The sequence below is a fragment of the Notamacropus eugenii genome, chromosome 5 (assembly GCF_028372415.1).
Source record: "Notamacropus eugenii isolate mMacEug1 chromosome 5, mMacEug1.pri_v2, whole genome shotgun sequence".
Taxonomy (NCBI): Eukaryota; Metazoa; Chordata; class Mammalia; order Diprotodontia; family Macropodidae; genus Notamacropus; species Notamacropus eugenii.
Window position 1 is genome coordinate 173719915 of NC_092876.1, and position 17421 is coordinate 173737335.

Below are 17421 nucleotides of genomic sequence, written 5' to 3' on the forward strand. Positions count from 1 at the left end.
ATAATATTCCATCACATTCACATGCCACAACTTGTTCAGCCATTCCCCAGTTAATCAGAATTCCCTCAATTTCCAATTCTTTGCCACCACAAAAAGAGTTGCTATAAATATTTTTGATATGCAGGTCCTTTCCCCATTTTTGTGATATCTTTGAGATACAGACCTACTAGTGCTATTGCTGGACCAAAGATAAAGGGCATGCACTGTTTTATAGCCCTTTGGTCATGGTTTCAAAGCATTCTCCAGAATGTTTGGATCAGTTCACAAGTCCATAAGGTTGGCGTTTTTCTGCCAGTGGATCCTCTTTGCCCTAAACTAACAAGTGAGTAAGCTATTTCTTATTTCACAGTAATATTCCATGACATTCATTTGCCACAGTTTATCTATTCTTCAGTTGATGTTTTGTTATTCCATGCTTTATTTCCTGTTCTTTGCTACCACAAAGGGCTTTTAGTGATATTTTGGTGTAGATGGGGCTTTTCTATCTTTGACCTTATGGAGACATGCCTAACACTAACTCTAAATTGCTTTCAGAATGGTCCAGGGGTAGAGAACCTGCAGCCTCGAGGCCACATGTACCCCTCCAAGCCCTCAAATGTGGCCCTTTGACTAAATCCAAACTTTCAGAACAAATCCCCTTAATAAAAGGATTTGTTCTGTAACACCTAGACTCATCAAAAAGTCGTAATACCCATGAACCTACAAGACTACGTGTGACTGTAAGGCTGCATTTTTCCCATCCCTGGAACCTTATTGAATAATACATTTTTTTCTTTCCTGTTTACCTTTTTATACTTTTCTTGAGTCTTGTATTTGAAGATCAGGTTTTCTGCTCAGTTCTGGTCTTTTCATCAGGAAAGACTGAAAATCACCTATTTCATTGAATATCCATTTTTTCTCCTGGAAAATTATGCTCAATTTTACTAGGTAGTTGATTCTTGGTTGTAATCCAACCTCCTTTGCCTTCCAGAATATCATATTCCAAGGTCGCTTATCTTTTAATGTAGAAGCTGCTAAGGTAGTTGATTCTTGGTTGTAATCCAACCTCCTTTGCCTTCCAGAATATCATATTCCAAGGTCTCTTATCTTTTAATGTAGAAGCTGCTAAGTCCTGCGTAATCCTGATTATGGCTCCACAATATTTAAATTGTTTCTTTCTGGCTGCTTGCAGTATTTTCTCCTTGACCTGATACTCATTTTGAGATCTTTTTCAGGAGGTGATCAGAGGATTCCTTCAATTACTATTTTACCTTCTGGTTCTAGGATATCAGGGCAGTTTTCCTCAATAATTTCTGGAAAGATCCTGTCCAGGCTCTTTTTTTTTTATGGCTTTCAGGCAGTCCAATAATTCTTAAATTATCTTTCCTGGATCTGTTTTCTAGGTCAGTTGTTTTTCCAGTGAGATATTTTACATTTTCTTCTATTTTTTCATTCTTTTGATTTTGTTTGACTGATTCTTGATGTTTCATAGAGTCATTAGCTTCCTCTTACCTGATTCTAATTTTTGTTTCTTTAGTTAGCATTTGTACCTTCTTGTCCATTTAGCCAATTCTCCTTTTTTACTAGTTGTTTTCTTCAGTGGATTTTTTTGTGTGTTTGGCCAGTTCTAGTTTTTTTAGGGGTTTTCTTCTTCAGTCAATTGTTGTGCTTCCTTTTCCAAGCTGTTGACTCTGTTTTCTTGATTCTCTTGCATAACTTTCATTTCTTTTCCCGTTTTTCACAATTCTTTCTTCTACTTCTTTTATATCATTTTAAAAATCTTTGGAGGAGCCAAGATGGCAGAGAAGAAAGATACACATATGCTAGCTCCAAACCCACAGCCCATAAAATACCTGTAAGGAAGAACTCCCAACAAATTCTGGAGCAGTGGAAGCCACAGAACAATGGAGTGGAGGAGATTTCTGTTCCAGAGAGCCCTGAAAAGCCAACACCAAAGATCCGTCGTGCACCGGACCCGGAGCAGAGCCCAGCCCTGGCTTGGCCGTGCAGCACCGAGAGGAGCAGATCCCAGCGGGCTTCAGGGACAGAATCTCCAGAGGCCGCGCTGGTCCCTCCACCCACAGGTGCCAAAGGTCAGTGAGAGAGTCTTTGTGGCTCGCCGGGAGGTGAGCGGGGTCCCCCAAACTCGGGCCCCCTCAGGAGGCAGCAGAGGAGGGGGGCTCCCAGAGCAGGCAGGAGCTCGGATCCATTGTTGAGGGTCTCTGCATAAACCCCCTGATGGAACTGAGCCGCAGGTGGCGGCCCTGCCCCCACCTGAGCACCTGAACTTAATCTCACACTGAATAGCAGCCCCACCCCCGCCGAAGCCCTAAGGCTGGGAAGCAGCATTTGAATCTCAGACCCCAAGCCCTGGCTGGGTGGATCTGGAGGCCAGGTGGGTGTGGAGAGGATGCTCAGAAGTCAAGTAACCTACTGGGAAAATGCCCAGAAAAGGGAAAAAAAATAAGACCATAGAAGGCTACTTTCTTGGTGAATATATATCTCCTCCCTTCCTTTCTGATGAGGAAGAACAAGGCTTACCATCAGGGAAAGACATAGAAATCAAGGCTTCTGTATCCCAAACAGGCAAAATAAATATTCCATGGGCTCAGGCCATGGAAGAGCTCAACAAGGATTTCGAAAATCAAGTTAGAGAGGTGGAGGAAAAACTGGGAAGAGAAATGAGAGAGATGCAAGAAAAGCATGAAAAGCAGATCAACACCTTGCTAAAGGAGACCCAAAAACATGGTGAAGAAAATAACACCTTGAAAAATAGGCTAACTCAATTGGCAAAAGAGGTTCAAAAAGCCAATGAGGAGAAGAATGCTTTCAAAAGCAGAATTAGCCAAGTGGAAAAGGAGGTTCAAAAGCTCACTGAAGAAAATAGTTCTTTCAAAATTAGAATGGAACAGATGGAGGCTAATAACTTCATGAGAAACCAAGAAATCACAAAACAAAACCAAAAGAATGAAAAAATAATAATAATGTGAAATATCTCATTGGAAAAACAACTGACCTGGAAAATAGATCCAGGAGAGACAATTTAAAAATTATGGGACTACCTGAAAGCCTTGATCAAAAAAAGAGCCTAGACATCATCTTTCATGAAATTATCAAGGAAAACTGCCCTGAGATTCTAGAACCACAGGGAAAAATAAGTATTCAAGGAATCCACGGATCACCGCCTGAAAGAGATCCCAAAAGAGAAACTCCTAGGAACATTGTGGCCAAATTCCAGAGTTCCCTGGTCAAGGAGAAAATATTGCAAGCAGCTAGAAAGAAACAATTCAAGTATTATGGAAATACAATCAGGATAACAAAAGATCTAGCAGCTTCTACATTAAGGGGTTGAAGGGCATGGAATATGATATTCCAGAAGTCAAAGGAACTAAGACTAAAACCAAGAATCACCTACCCAGCAAAACTGAGTATAATATTTCAGGGGAAAAATTGGTCTTTCAATGAAATAGAGGTCTTTCAAGCATTCTTGATGAAAAGACCAGAGCTGAAAAGAAAATTTGACTTTCAAACACAAGAATGAAGAGAAGCATGAAAAGGTAAACAGCAAAGAGAAGTCATAAGGGACTTACTAAAGTTGAACTGTTTACATTCCTACATGGAAAGACAATATTTGTAACTCTTGAAACTTTTCAGTATGTGGGTAGTGGGTGGGATTACACACACACACACGGAGACAGAGAGCACAGAGTGAATTGAATAGGATGGGATTATATCTTTAAAAAAATGAAATTAAGGGGTGAGAGAGAAATATATTGGGAGAAGAAGGGGAGAAATGGAATGGGGCAAATTATCTCATAAAAGAGGCAAGCAAAAGACTTTTTAGTGGAGGGAGAAAGAGGGGAGGTGAGAGAAAAGCATGAAGTTTACTCTCATCACATTCCACTAAAGGAAGGAATACAATGCACACTCATTTTGGTATGAAAACCTATCTTACAATATGGGAAAGTGGGGGAGAAGGGGATAAACGGGGGAGGGGGGATGATGGAAGGGAGGGCAGTGGGAGGAGGGAACAACTTGAAGTCAATACTCTTGGGGAGGGACAGGATCAAAAGAGAGAACAGAAGCAATGGGGGGCAGGATAGGATGGAGGGAAATATAGTTAGTCTTGCACAACACGACTATTATGGAGGTTATTTGCAAAACTACACAGACATGGCCTGTATTGAATTGCTTGCCTTCCAGGGGAAATGGGTGGGGAGTGAGGGATGAAGAGAAGTTGGAACTCAAAGTTATAGGAACAACTGTCGAGTACTGTTCTTGCTACTGGGAAATAGGAAGTACGGGTAAAGGGGTATAGAAAGTTATCTGGCCCTACAGGACAAGGGAGAGGTTGGGGACAAGGGAAGCGAGGGATGATAGAAGAGAGGGCTGATTGGTGATAGGGGCAATTAGAAAGCTCGGTGTTTTGGGGTGGGGGGAGGGGACAAATGGGGAGAAAATTTGGAACTCAAAATTTTGTGAAAATGAATGTTAAAAGTTAAATAAAAAAAAATTAAAAAAAATTAAAAAATAAAAAAAATTAAAATCTTTTATGAGGTCGTCCAAGAGAACTTTTTGGGTTTCAGACCAATTCATATTTCCCTTTGAGGAATTTTTACATTGTTGTCCTCTTCTAAGTTTGTGTTTTGATCTCCCCTATTGCCACAGTAGCTTCCTATGGTCAGGGCTCTTTTGGCTTTTGCTCACTTGCTAGCCTATCCCATGACTTAAAGTTGAGCTCTACTCCTAGGGTACAGAGGGCACTGTCCCAAGCTTCTTCCCCTGGGGGCCAAGGGCCTGGTCACTGGCTCTCTGAGCAGGGCCTCTGGCGCTGGCAGCTTACCCACTGTGCTAGGTTGGCCCAATCTAGTCACACCTGTTGTGCCCTGGGTCCAGGGCTAGCAGTTTGCTTCTGGAACTGGAGGCCTCACAGCTGGCTTACTGAACCAGGACTGCAGGGCCTCAGTTGCTGATCTTTGCTGTGGCTAAGAGCTTTCTGCTGGCTTGCCCTGGTGCCAATCCAGACATAACCTACACTGGGCTGCACTCCCCTTTTAGCTGACTGAGACCTTTCCTGAAGTCCTTCTAAGTTACCTTGTAAAATTGTTTCACTCCATCTTTTGCGGGTTCTATCATTCCAGAATTCCTTATTTGATTTAACATTGTTTCTAGGGGAAACTGGGGAGAGCACAGGCAACTTCCTGGCTTTTCTCCACCATCTTGGCCAAACCTCCTATTTGATGACTTCTTGTAGGGTTTTATGAAACTATCCCTTTCATCATTTCTTTTGGCACAGTGGTATTCCATTACATTTACATAGCAGATTTGGTCAGCCATTCATTCCTCGGTTGATGAGCATCCCCTTAGGTTCCAGTTTTTTTATACTACAAAAAGAGCTGCTATAAATATATTTGTAAATATAAATCCTTTTCCTCTTTCTTTGATATCTTTGGGCAATAGGCTTAATAATTATATTGCTAGGGTCAAAGGGTATGCACAGATTAGTAACTTTTTGGCCAAACTGCTTTCCAGAATGCCCAACAGTGCATTGATGTATCTGTTTTCCTTCAGTCCCTCCAACATTTGTCACATTCCATTTTTATCAGCTTTTTCAGCCTGACAGGCATTCAGTAAAATCTCACAGTCACTTTAATTCACATTTATTGGTAATTAGCTTTTTATGTGACTTAGTAAGTTGGATTTCTTCATTAGAAATCTGCTTTGATCATTTATTAATTGGGGAATAGTTCATATAAATTTGAATCAGTTTCTCTATCCTTGGAAATAAGACCCTAAAATAGTGAAACTTGCTGCAAACATTTTTTTTCCCTCTTACATGTTAACCTTCTAAGCCATCATCCACATCTGTGTGGTGCTGATCTTTAATTCTTCAAAGACAGTAATATTGAACTTTCATTGTCTTTCAGCAACACTGATAAAATAGTAGTATTGTAAACATGGGCCCTTTCTTTTAGGGGAAGTTTGGGGTTAGTAAAAGAACTTCACAATTTCCTGAAAGCAATTCACTGCACTTCTCTTTTTCCTGTTCAACTCTGGACCCAACTTATTCTCCATCAGTACTGCCTTTCAAAGATGTATACTGTTGGACTATAGAGTATACATCCAAATATTAGTCAGTGAACATTTATTAATTGCCTTCTATTTACCAGGCATTGTGCTAGGCCCTGGGAATACAAAAAGAAGCAAAAAAAAAAAAAATGTCACTGTCCTCAAGGAGCTCATAGTCTAAAGGGAAAGATACCAAGCAAACAGATATGTACCAACAAACTATATACAGGACAAACAGGAAATAATTAAAAGAGGAGAGGCACTATGATAAGAGGGAATGGGAAAGGGTCTCTGTGAAAGATAAGATTTTAGTTGAGTCTTGGAGGCAGTAGGTGGACACAGAAGAGGAAAGAGAATATTCTAGGCATGGGAGATAGCCGGAGAAAATGTCCAGAGGTAAGAAATGGAGGATCTCGTTCATGGGACAACAGAGAGGCCAATGTCAGTGGATGGAAGAGTACATTTTAGGGAGGAAGGTGTAGTAAAGCAGGAAAAGGTAAGAGGGGGCTAGGTTATGTACTTTCTTCTTGGTTTCATGGCTTTAGACGAACCAGACTCCTTTGACTGAATACAGGTCTTTTCTAGGAAGCTCTGCCTTATTTTAGAGCTTGATGCAGTCAGCATAATGTCATCAATAAACACATTCCTACATTAGCCATGTCCAAAAAATTGTCTCAATCTGCACCAAGTTCATCACTTCTCAGTCAGAAGAAAGGTGACATGTTTGATCATATTTTCTCCAGAATTGTGGTTGGTCATTGCAGTTAATCAGATCTTAAGTTTTTCAGTGTTTTTCTTTATGGTATTCTTGTAGGATATCCTTTAACAAATTGCTTACCAAATTTCCGCTAGCATAGTAGAATTATTCTTTCTAGAAAGATATATATAGTATTAAATATTTTTTTAGATGAAGAAAGGAAGTAATTGCTTAACGTTAAGAAAAATTAGGAAACAGTTGTAAAACCCTAAAAAGAAAACTCGGTACCAAAGATCTAAATTTAGCTTTGCTTTCTGAAAATCTGGTATCAACGTGAGCACAGCTTATGTGGGGTTTAGCTAAAGTAGTATTTAACTTTAGCCTTTACCTCAATGCATCAGACTTTAGAGCTAGAAAAAACCAGAAAGTTGATTTAGTCTCGAAATCTTAAAAAACTAAGGCCCAAGGACATAGAGTAAACTGCTAAAATTAAGTTAATAGTGGATCTAGGAATAGAATCTATTAAGTGCTTATTGTATATAAGATATAACTGTTGGTCATGTTTTTTTCTATTATCTTGTGTTTCAATGAGAGTTACTTTCCATGATGTCTCTTTAAAGGTCAGAGATGTAAAAGAACATCTTAATCAACCACTGCTAAGATCCAGGGGTATAACATAGTGGTTTGGAAAAAAGGTAAACCCTAGTTGTGTGATTAAATGCTGAGATACACTATGGGATTTATGCTTTTTGAAGGATCAGTGAAAAGAAATTTCTCATTATAAAGTAATGTATTTTTAGTAACATATTCCTAATCTTTGTAACTAGAGTGCTAAGAGTCTCTTAATCGGTCATTTCTGTTTTGGGATCATAGGAGCATAGGTCTAAAGCTGAAAGGGACATCAGAGTCAATCTACTTCAGCTTCGTCCTTTTACAAATAAGGAAACTGAAGCCCAGAAGAATAAGTGACTTGCCCAAGAGTACATAGGTACTAAGTGTCAGAGTTAGGATCTGAGGATAGGTACTACTTGTTCTGTAGCTTATTTAAATGAATCTTAGGAAGAAGACTGAAAAAAATAGATGCTTGTACTTACTGTTTGTTTTACTCTAGTTGAGAAAGAGGAAATCTAAAGGAGCAAAGAAAGACACCTCTTCAAAAAAAGGTAAGAAAAATTGGTTATTTGGGGGGATTTAAATCTAATTTGGATAAAGAAATAGTGCATATGCTATTACTAGGACCCGTTTTATTATATGACTTCAGAGGAGAACATCTACCACCTGATAATTTATCTATTCTTATGTCTGCCATCTGAAAGTCAAGATTAAAGATGGAGAAATCCTTGTGCATATGCTGTTTAGATAGCTTATGATGGTTGTATAAGATCTTTTTACTGTATCTTGTAACTGAAAAATACTTTTCAAAATCATGTTCTGTCTTGTTTTTTTGCATCTATACAACAGGAGTAGGTAGTAGACTTCTGAAAAACTCCCTCTACTAATCCCTCTACTACCTGCTTTGTAACTTATAGTTGTACAGAGTTTCCTAGAGCACTGAGAGTTTAATTGACTTGTCTAGGATTACACAGCTAGTATGTGGCGGAGGTGGTTCATCAACCCAGATTTTCCTGACTCCAAGGCTGGCTTTTTACACTATACCATGCAGCTTCTAATATATTCAAATAAATTTGATTATATCTTTCTCTAGTTCTCATTTTGTACCCCAATCTTCTGGAATGTTTTTTTAAAAAAGCAAAAAAAATGGAAAATTATCAATGAAACTGACTTTGGAGTTCTAAAGATTGATATTCTTTGTCTGTTTTTCAAATTTTTATTTAATTTTTTTTTTAACATTTTAAGTTTTGAACTGTCTCCCTCCTTACCTTGCACTAGAGAAGGCCACCATTTGACACAGATATGTAGATAAAGATATGTGTAGAACCATCCTATACATACTTATGTTTATAGCTTTGTTCTCTGGAGGTGGATAGCATCTTCCTTCTTAGGTTCTTTGTAGTTGATTGGAGTATTTATAATACTCAGAATAATTTAGTTCAGTTATTCTTTGAACAATATTACTATATACAATATTCTCTTGATTCTGCTCACTTCACTCTTCATTATTTCATGCAAGTTTTTCCATGTTTTTCTAAAATCAGCCTGCTCATATGTTGTATGTCTACTCTGTTTCACTGATCCACCTTTCTGTTTCTTAGTAAGTACAAGATAGTTTTGATGTTATCACCTTACAATACATTTAAAGATCTGGTACTGCTAAACCTCCTTCTTTTACTTTTTTCATTAATTCCTTTAATATTCTTGACCTTTTGTTTTCCAAGTAAATTTTTTTTTTTCTAGCTCAATAAAATTATTTTTGGTTATTTAATTGAGATGTTACTGGTTCATCCTTTGTTTCTGAAGAGGACCAGTGACATCATGAGCATAATGTCTTTACTTGCATATGTGTTGGATTTGAGTGAAGCAGAGCTGTGCAGAATTATCAGCCTCACTCTTTCCTCCAGTTGTTGGAGTCCAGTGACAAGACAAGGATCAAGATGACTAGTGATGGCCCAGGATGCAGTGGGAGACTTTGGCCTTTTTAAACTAAGATCTTTTCCAGGTCTCAGTTTGTCTGAGGCCGTACCCATTCAACAGCTAAGGGTTAGGTAAGAATTGAGATAAAGATGGCCCAATTTGCATAATGGAGATGAAGTAGATTAGGTAGAATTGTCATTTTTATTATATTGGCTCTGCCCACCAGTAAATAATATTTCTTCAATTATTTAAATCTGAATTTGTTTAAAATGTGTTTATAATTATGTTCATGTAGTTCCTATGTTTGTTTTGGCAGATATACTTCCAGGTATTTTATGCTGTCTATGGTTATTTTAAATGGGATATCTGATATCTCTTACTATGTTGCCTTGAAGGGTTTTGTTGGTGATATATAGAAATGCTGATGATTTCTGTAGGTTTATTTGATATCCTGCTACCTTGATAAAATTATTGTTTCAACTAGCTTTTATTGGTAGTAACTACTATTATAAAATCTTTAAGATTTTCCAAGTATATCATGATATCATCTTGCAAAAAAGACATAGTTTTGTTACCTCATTGCCCATTCTTGTTCTTTCAGTTTCTTTTTCTTATTCCTATTATTATTCCTAGCATGTCTCATGCAATATTGAATAATATTGGTGATAGGGGGCATTACTGTCTCATTCCTGATCTTATTGGGAAGTCTTCTGACATCCCCCTTACCAATAATGGTTGCTGATGGTTTTAGGTAGATGCTTCTTATCATTTTAAGAAAAAATTTATACCTATACTTTCAAGAGTTTTTAATAGGAATGAATGTTGTGTTTTGTCAAAAGTTTTTTCTGCATCTATTGATATAATCATTTTTTTACTTTTGTTATTGATAAAATCAATTATGTTAATAGTTTAACTACCCCTATATTCCTGGCATAAATCTCACTTGATAGCAAGGTATAATCTTCGTGATATGTTGTAGTTTCCTAATAAGTATTTTCTTTAGGATTTTTGCATCCATATTCATTAGTGAACTTGGTCTATAATTTTCTTTGTTTCTACTTTTCCTGGTTTAGCTATCAGCATCATATTTGTTTCATAAAAGGGGTTTGGTATGACTCTTTGTCTATTATTCTAAATAATTTATTTAATATTAGAATTAGCTGATCTTTAAAAGTTTGGTAAAATTCATTTGTAAATACATCTGGTCATGAGGCTTTTTTCTTAGGAAGCTCATTGAGGGCCTGTTCAAATTTATTTTTTCCAACAAAGGTTTATTTAGATATTCTTTTTCCTCTTCTGCTAATCTAGGCCATAGGTTCTCAAAGTTGCCGCCTAGCGGGCAGTGGAAAGATGGGGGAGCAGCAGTAGCCTACTACAGTGCAATTGAGTGGCATTGAATAAAAATTAGAGGTGGTGGAAGCATAAAGAAAGAAGAGAAAATAAGAAAATTTTGAAAAACCATTCATAACATGTTTCATCTGTTGTGCAACAGAATTAAAGTCATAGTCATTACATTATTTTCCAAATAAACACAAATTTACAATAAATTATTAAATTTAAGATACATCATCTTTAAAAAAACTGTATTTTTGAAATGATGCAAATTTCGGAGAAAAAACTGTTAAAGGATTAAAGAGGTAGATTTCCAGGGGGTGCTGAGTTATTTTTTTTTTGAAAGGGGGTGGTAGGTCAAATAAGTTTGGGAACCTCTGATCTAGGCAGTTTATATTTTTGCAAGTATTCTTCCATTTCACTTAAATTGTTAAATTTATTGACATGTAATTGGGCATAATGACTCCTAATAATTGCTTTGATTTCATCTTTATTAGTGGTATATTCACTCTTTTCATTTTTGATACTAGTGATTTGTTTTTATTTTTTTATCATGTTAACCGATGGTTTATCTATTTTATTGTTTTGTTTTGTTTTTTTTCAGAAAAACCAGCTCCTAGTTTTATTTATTAATTCAATGGTTTTCTTATATTCAGTTTTATTAATCTCACCTTTAATTTTTAGAATTTCCAATTTGGTGTTGAATTATGGATTTTTAATTTGTGCTTTTTCTAGTTTTTTAACTTGTGCTTTTTCTAGGTTTTTTTTTTTTTTTTAGCTGCACACTCAGGTCATTGGTTTGCTATTTCTCTATTTTGTTGATGAAAATATTTAGAGATAGAAATTTTCCTCTAATTACTGCTTTTGATGTATCCTATCAGTTTTGGTATATTGTCTTCTTATTATCATTCTCTTTAATAAGATGATTATTTCTGTGACATTCTTTAACCCATTCATTCTTTAAGATTAAGATATTTAGTATTCAGTTAATTTTTTATCTTTATTTCCATGATCCCTTATTAGATATAATTTTTATTGCATTAAGATCTGAAAAGAATAGTTAGCATTTCTGCTTTTCTGAATTTAAATTTTTTATGGTTAATTTTGTAAAGGTACCATGTACTGCTTTAAAAAAGTTATATTCCTTTCTGTTCCCATTCAGTTCTTTCGAGGTATCTATCAAATTTACCTTATATGAGATTCTTTTCATCTTTCTTAATTATTTTTTGGTTACATTTATCTAGTTCTGCGAGTCCCCCATTATTATAGTTTTGCTATTTCTACCTGTAATTCATTTAGCTTTTCTTTTAAAATTTTGGATCCTATGGCATTTGATGCATATAAGTTTAGTATTGGTATCATTTCATTGTCTGTGGTTCCTTTTATTATAATGTAGTTCCCTCTTTATCTCTTTTATTTAAATCTATTTTAGCTTTATTTTGTCCAAGATCATGTCTACCCCTGCTTTTTTTTTTTTTTTGCATCAGCTGAAGGAAATAAATTCTATTCCAGCCCTTTATTTTTACTCTGTGTATATCTCTCACTTTTAAGTGTCTTTTTTTATGTATTTTTAAAATTTTGTTTATTTAATTTTCACTTTCAACATTCACTTTTATAAGATTTTGAATTCTAAATTTTCCCCCTCCCTCTTTTCCTCCTTCCTCAAGACAGCATGGAATCTGATATAAGCTATATCTGTATGAGCATATTAAACATATTTTCACATTAGTCATGTTGTGAAAGAAGAATCAGAACAAAAGGGAAAAACCAGGAGAAAGAAAAAAGAGAGAGAGAATAGTATGTTTTGATGTGCATTCAGACATCATAGTTCTTTATCTGGGTGTAGATAGCATTTTTCCATCATGAGTCTTTTGGAATGTCTTGGATCATTATATTGCTGAGAAGAGTGAAGTCAGTCTTAGTTGATCATCCCACAGTATTGCTGTTACTGTGTGCAATGTTTTTCTGGTTCTACTCACTTCACTTAACATCAATTCATGTAAGCTTTTCAGATTAAATGTATTTCTCTGTAAATTAATCCCCTTGTAGATGTATGTTATTTCCTCTTTAACCCAGTTCTGATGAGGATAAGGTTCCCATGCTGCCTGCCTTCTACCCCCTCCTGCCCTCTGCAACATGCCTTGTTGGATCATATAATTGTTCCATTTTACTTTGTCCTATCCAATTTTATTTTTTAGGATCATCCCATCATTCTCAACTCAACCCCAAGCCATATATATATGTGTGTGTGTGTGTGTGTGTGTGTGTGTGTGTGTGTGTGTGTGTGTGTGTGTGTGTGTGTGTGTGTGTATACTCTTTCAGACTACCCTAGTAATGATAACATTCTCAAGAGTTACATTAAGATAACATTTTTCTCACGTGAGAAGTAAATAATTTGATCTTATTAAATGCCTTATAATTGGTTTTCCGTGTTTGCCTTCTCATGTTTTTCTTGATCCTTGGAGGTCAAATTTTCTGTTTAGTTTGGGTCTTTTTTTCACCAATATCAAAGTCCTTTGGTTGATTAAATAGTCATTTTTTTTCCACACAAAATTACACTTAGCTTTACTGGATAAGTTATTCATGGTTGCAAATCCAGCTCCTTTGCTGTTCAGAGTATCATATTCCATGTCCTTTAGTCTTTTAATGTATCAACTGCTAAATCTTGTGTTATCTTGACTCTAGCTCCAATTATTTCTTTCTGGTTGCTTGTAATATATTTTCCTTGACCTCAGAACTTCAAAACTTAGCTATAAGTTCCAATAAGTTTTCATTTTGGTATTACTTTCAGTTGGTGATTGGTGGATTTTTTTTCCATTTCTATTTTAGTCTCATGGTCTAAAATTTCAGGGCAATTTTCCTTAATAATTTCTTGAAGTATAGCTTCTAGACTCTTTTTTTGATCATAACTTTCAGATAGTCCAACAGTTCTTATATTGCCTTTCCTCAATCTGTTTTGCAGGTCACTTGTTTTTCTAATGAGATGTTTCACAGTCTCTTCAACTTTTTATTCTTTTGATTTTGTTTTACTATTTCATGGTATCTTATGAAGTCATTAGTTTCACCTTGCCCAATTCTAATTTTTAAGGAATTATTTTTCTCCATAAGTTTTCAGATCTCTTTTTTCAATTGGTTGACTTTCTTTTCATAATTTTCTTGATTTTCTTGCATTAGTCTTATTTTTTCCTAATTTTTCCTCAACATCTCTTATTTGATTTTTAAAGTTTTAAAGTTAAATTCTTCCAAGAATTCTTTTTGGCCTTGTGATTATTTTACATTTTTGTTTGAAGCTGAAGTAGTTGTTTTGACTTCACAGACTTATTAGTTTGAACCCAGATTTTCTCTATGTAAGTATCTATGATTAGGTTCTGTCCCTTTTGTTTACTCATTTTTTTTGTAGCAGCTTATTTCTTGGCTGTTAACTTTGTGTTAGGGTCTGACTCTAGTCCCAAAAGTGTGGGGATTAATGTCTCAAGATCAAGTTTTTTGTGCTGCTGTTTTCTAAGATCTATCTTAGGATTTGCCCTCGGGTACCCCTTTTCTCCTCTGAGATCCAAGCAAGACCTGCATTAACACTGACCTTACCATAATCCCCAACAACACTGTCCCCACAAATGTTCTTTGTGCACTCTCTTCTGTGCCTGCAATCTTCAGCTCACCCGTCTACCCTGGAACCAAAACCAGTGACTCTGCTCTTCTGCCAGTGACTACAGCCAGCAGGACTCCAGCAACCACACTCACCAGGGAGTAATCATGTCTCCTCATCCATAGCCACAGTCTAGGACCATGTCTGATCAGTGCATCTGGACCCCACAGTCCAATATCAGTGGAAGTCCCTGCAGTCTTCCCCTGATCAGCCATCTGATCCCCACAATGTCCATAGGGCAAAAATTCCTGAAGCTGAGACTGCCTCCCAACACAGCTTCCCCCAGGGCTTGTTGTTTATTATTTTAGTGGTTTCTGCCCTTCAGTCAGACCAAACCACCAACCCAGGAGGTCAGGTCTTTCTTAAAGTCCCCCTAAGTTGTTTTAGGCTGGACATTTGCTTTACCCCAACTTTTAATTATTTCTACCTTTTCTATTTTCCCAGAATCTTCTCTAATATTCTTTGTCTTGATACACAGAAGTCCTCTATTTTTTGATTCTCTGACAATTTGACCATTAGCTTTCTTTCATCTTGTATCTGTTTTCAGAATTAATATGTCATGATGTTTAATTTCTGGATCTTACATGTTTTATATCCCTGGGCCTTGATTGATTCTTTTAAAAATAGCACTGGCTGTCTTCCGTATCTGGAATGTTCTCCCTACTATTTTCTGTCTCCTGGCTTCCTTCAAGTCCAAACTAAGATCCTGCTTTCTATAGGAAATCTTTCCCAGTCCCTCTTAATTTTAGTACTTTCCCTGTTATTTATTTGCTATTTATCCTGTATATAACTTGTTGGTACATATTTATTTGCTTGCTATCTCTTCCCCGTTGTGAACTTCTTGAGACAGGGACTGTCTTTTTGCCTTTCTTTGTATCCCTAGGACAGCACCTAGTAAATAGCAAGTTCTTAATAAATCCTTATTAACTGACTTGACTGAAATAAAAATTTGTGAAAGCAGAATTTGTGACCTGCACAGCCAAAATAATAGGCAGAATAAGAAAGACTTGTATCCACAGTGGGTAATCTCACCAAAAAAAAAAAATAACAACTGTTTCAGAATGCAAATACACAGAAGTGAAGGACAATCCAGAAGAAGCAAAGCAAAAGTAATAACCTTAAAATAAAATACAATCTCCATGCAAGCCAAAGACAGATTGAATAGAGACGATTTAAGGATTGTAGGTCTTCCAGAGCGTCACAAGTCCAGAAACCCCAGACAACACAAATAGAAGAAAAGTAAACCAAAAAAAATGGCAAACAAGGAAGGCAGGAGTAACAAAATAAATTACTGGGAGTAGAAGAGGGAAACAAGAAAATAACAACTGAAGTACTATTAAGACATTGGGTTCTAAAAGTACACAAGAAGATAAGGGTAAAAGCAGAAATTAAATAGAAGTGATGGTGGAAGAAATGGATGAAACATCATGGACTATAAACTTCAAGATGCCCTTCCCACAGGTGAACAATTGTTTGTTTGTTTGTTTGTTTTGTGGGACTAAACTGCAGAATGAGAGTTCTCATAAGAGGGGAAAAGGAGAATTAAATTAAATTAGAGGAAAATATGTGATGTACCCTAATCAAGTCAATAGATAACAGTGAAGGGAAAATACCTCTTATGGTTTTTCAGGAAGAAGATATTCCACAGGACATTTATGAAGTGGCAGAGGTAGGGACTGAAACAGGAAAATTTCAATTCGTGGAGGGGTGGGGGGTGCTCATTGGAGAATGTTCCCACAAGGGAAAAAGAAATATTCTATAATGGGACATAGGGACCTTACAATATGTATAATCCTTAGGAATTTGGTATCTAGAGAGACCACTCCCTCTTAGAAAATGTTGCTTGTTGTCCTGCATTCTCTAAGAGGACCAAAATGACATCATTATGCTAGAGTTATGTTATAGTGTGCGACCTGTGTCGGATCAAACCAATACAAGCTCAGAATGTTCTACCACAAGTTAGGCAGATGTAGTACATATGAATATTTCAGGTGAATTCTCTAAATTTGTGCATCTTACATTTTTTTTGAGCTACTGTTTATCAAAGGATGAATAGTATTCTACCTCTGGTGGCTAACATCCAGAAGGGTAAGAAAACATATACCTAGAGAGGATTTTTTTTCATGGCAAATGAGAAAATAAAATAAATATAGGGAAGGCCAGGGGCTGTAATGATCTGTATAACAAGACATAAGAAAATTTCTACCATGATGAAATTCTTTTGTCTTTTCCATGTTTTGCAAGAGTGAGGTACAACAAGATCTCCAAGTCCATAACATAGAACCTTTAGAAGAGAAATCTCAAAATATATACCTTAGAAACTTTAATTGTATAAGAAATACAAAGGATAAAGAAAGAATCAAAATGTATGAGGACTGATTCAAAGAATAAAAGTCAAGGATAGACAGAAAGGGAAGAAGAAATGATGAAGACAGAGAAAAAGAAAACTTTTCCAGATAAAGGTGTGGAAAATGAAATACAAAACTAATAAAACAAGTTGGAAGAGGGCTGTTTTTAATGACTTTACTGAGAAAAAAGAATTAGATAACTAGTAAGTAACTGGGAAGAAAGAAAAAAAGAAATTAATATGTTTTGTAAAACTCCAAAGCTACAAAAGGGGGTGATAAATGGGGCAGGGCAAGGGAGAGGAGTGCTTTAGAGTGAGGGAGAAAGAACCAGTTTGAATAAGGTTGCTTTGAAGTAGTTCACACTAAAGTAACTGAACCAAAATAAGGGAAGAAAAAATCCTAGTTAAATAATTTGAGACAAATGGAGGGAAATATAAACCTAACTCATAATTTTAAGTGGGAATAGATTAAACAATCCAATAAAATGAAAAAGAGTGACAGACTAGATAAAAAAACAAGACCACATACTCAGTTGCTTACACAACACACTTAAAAAAAAGATGTGCAGAGTAGAAATAAAGAGCTGAAACAAAATTTACTATGCTAATTTACTATCAGGTGAATCCAGGAAAGTAGAATTTGTGATCATGCCACCATGCAAATCAAAAACAAACATTGAAAGCATAAAAAGGGATAAATAAGGAAACTTCATTATGCTGAAAGTAACTATAGATAGCAAAACAATATCAATAATAAAATTATACTTCAAGTGCCTTAGCATCTAAATTCATAAGGGAAAAATTTACTGAACTATAAGA

The 17421-nt window shown here is 36.0% G+C and overlaps 1 protein-coding gene across 10 annotated transcripts in view; it reads left to right on the forward strand.

Moving 5' to 3' along the window:
* FAM118B (family with sequence similarity 118 member B) overlaps positions 1–17421 on the forward strand; it is a 94533-nt gene that overhangs the window by 13141 nt on the left and 63971 nt on the right. For 8 of the 10 annotated variants that reach the window (XM_072611522.1, XM_072611528.1, XM_072611520.1 and 5 more), the window contains exon 2: positions 7857–7908. The exons of the other annotated variants lie outside the window; for them this stretch is intronic. The gene's annotated coding sequence lies outside the window, so the exon portion shown is untranslated. The remainder of the gene's footprint in view (positions 1–7856; positions 7909–17421) is intronic. 10 annotated transcript variants of the gene reach the window in all.